This window comes from Schistocerca nitens, chromosome 7 (genome assembly GCF_023898315.1).
Source record: "Schistocerca nitens isolate TAMUIC-IGC-003100 chromosome 7, iqSchNite1.1, whole genome shotgun sequence".
Classification (NCBI taxonomy): domain Eukaryota; kingdom Metazoa; phylum Arthropoda; class Insecta; order Orthoptera; family Acrididae; genus Schistocerca; species Schistocerca nitens.
The window spans coordinates 363,854,550-363,857,416 of NC_064620.1; the positions used below are offsets into that span (position 1 = coordinate 363,854,550).

At 43.3% G+C, this 2,867-nt stretch overlaps 1 pseudogene; it reads left to right on the forward strand.

The window, feature by feature from the left end:
• Nucleotides 1–609: 609 nt before the first annotated feature.
• Nucleotides 610–789, forward strand: LOC126196659 (U2 spliceosomal RNA; annotated as a pseudogene).
• The last annotated feature ends 2,078 nt before the right edge of the window (nucleotides 790–2,867 follow it).

Here is a 2,867-nt window from a genome sequence, read left to right on the forward strand (position 1 = left end):
GTCATCAGTCCCCTAGAACTACTTAAACCTAACTAACGTAAGGACATCACACACATCCATGCCTGAGGCAGGGTTCGAACCTGCGACCGTAGCGGTCTCGCGGTTCCAGACTGTAGCGCCTAGAACCCCTCGGCCATAGCGGCCGGCCAGGAGAAACTGTCACCAAGCAGTCAACTGATCAGTTTACATGCAGATAAAAATGGTCCAGCGTAAACATCCATCATATTGAATCTTCTAACGAAACACACATGTCCGCTTCCGTCGCTGCTCAACCAGCAAGCATACTGACTACTTCGCTAGTCAGTCATCCAGAGAGTGCTGTCACCAGGACTTGTCTCAGCGGCTGCAGACAAGAGCCGACAGGTTGGAGGACTTTTTGTAACTGCCAGTTAAAGCCTCAGCTTAACTGCGACTTCCAGTTGACTGAAGACTTCTGCCCTCTCATGCTGCCAGCCATGGCGCACCGCGAGACAAGCAGTTGCAGCTTGGACGTATGGCTCCAATTTAAATTCCACCGCAGACTCTCCCCAATTTAAATACAGTATGTCTGTTTTACCGAATTCAAGACAGTGGTGATGTTCACCATACATCTCGAATATAGCGTAGTCTATTTTTTCTCTATGTATTCTCTGATCAGGTACACAAAAAAAAAACCTGTTCTAATCAGCTTAAAATCTGTTATGTCCTGCATCACAGGACTAAAATATGAAATTCATTTTTGGCTCATAACAGAGTGCTTAGAGCATACTCTACCTCCGTCACAGGATGCTTCCTCACATTCGAATTCTCTTAATGTAACCAAGTGCTTCGTCGCGTACGAAGTTCTTAAGGTAACAGCACAGAAAAGTTGTAAATATCAGTTTTGTACTACGTGTCACTTTATAAATTCGATGATACAGTTGATCAAATTGACAGGCTAATTAATTAAATTGATCTTGAGAGTCACTTTGCAGGGTGAGTCATTTTTTCCGGCAGTTGGATTATACTCGTCCGGGAGCTCAAATAGGAATCCCTGGACGGAATACGATGTTCTTTTCGAGGAAAGCTGTTGAGAAATGACATCTGAAGCTACTGGAGAATGATTCTACCCCCGCCAACATACTTTTCACCTAAGGACAACTAAGGTACGATACGAGAAATTATCACTCATAAGAAAGCATGTAGTCAGTCTTTTCCCTCGCTTTATTTGCGAGTGAAATAAGAAATGGAGTGAGTAGTAGTGGTATAGGTACCCTCCGCCTCACACGTACTATGGCTTGCGATGTAAGCATATTCATGTAAATGTAAATGTAGATTCTATCAATATGTCAATCCATCCATTTACGAGCACACAAAACTCACTGCAGAATGTTGTCTCTTATTTATCGAGAAAAAAGATGGGGCTTCTGCTGATGATTGTCTGTCGGTAAAAATCTTCCTATTAGCTCCTAATTTTCTAATTGGAGTCACTTGATGAGGCGTATGTGAGAGGTTGTAATATCTTTGCTCACATCACTTAGAAGAAGCGATATAGAGCTCACATATCAAATCGCCTTCTGTCAGAGTACCGTTCAAATGTTAAAATGTGTGTGAATTCCTAAGGGACCAAACTGCTGAGGTCATCGGTCCCTAGATTTACACACTACTTAAACTAACTTATGCCAAAAACAACACACACACTCATGCCCGAGGGAGTACTCGAACCTCCGGCGGGAGGGACCGCGCAATCCGTGACATGGGGCCTCAAACCACGCGGCCACTCCGCGCGGCTGTCAGAGTACCGACTATCTGTCATATTCTCACGAATCTTCCAGTCTTCGATATATAACATTTGAATCTACATGATTTCCATGAGTAAGAGTTGTCCCTGCGCCAAGAGATAGCTAATGCTCTCGAAATCCCCTCACGTTCCGTCAGCACTGTTCCATTAGTTTAAAGGCTGTCTTGCCCTCCACCCATCACTGACCAGGTACAGTGGAAACATTATGGTGGAGAAGGGTGCTTTTGGTGTTAAACTTTGGTGCATACAACGTCTTGGATACGTAGCACTACTATCTATTTGGGCGGAAATTTAATTTCTGGATTTGCAAAATATTTGTGTGTGATTCTTAAACATCGAAAATATGTTTTGTTATGAAGAATAATCATCATAAGTTGGTGATGAGCGTTTTAATCGATCTGTTGGACTCTGTAATTTGTTAAACTCCTAATTTGATAGGGTAGCGCAGATGGACTATTTCCCTCTGTTTTTGATATCGAGATTGCATGGGCTCTCCCTTTGTCTCCAGCGTTATGCAATAGAAACACAGTATTCTGAGGAAAGATGGAAACCTTTGTCTGTGTGTTTGGAGACGTTGATTCAAACACAAACAGGAAGTAGCCACTTGAAAGAGACAGAAACAGAAAGCAAGTCTGAAATTTCACTAACAACAGAACTTCGCCACTTTATACTTTGTTTGGGGCTGCGAGATCCAGACGACAGGCACCCACTGGCGACCTTAAACGGTGGCTGCTGCACTACAGTTCATTCCATTCTTCTGAGCTTGCAATTCAGTCGATCCCTAAATGACATGGTGAGACAACACATGAAAATTTTCCAGCAAGACAACACCTGCAGTAGAATTACCTACTTAGGACGTGTAGCTGTTGGGTGGAAGATTTTCCCACCAAATAAAGATATCCAACCCCTGGAAATGGAATTTTATAAATAAACCCTATATCCTCTGCTACGTAGTTGTAGTTTTGTATCATCAGGTCCTTTCTCTCCAGCGCAGACTGAGTCTTTTCCAGACAATTTCGTGATGGGGTGGGGAAAGGAAAAGTGAGGGAGGGGAGGGAAAGGCTGGGGGATTTCTCAGAGAGGAGACAAGAATTAATTGACCAATTTA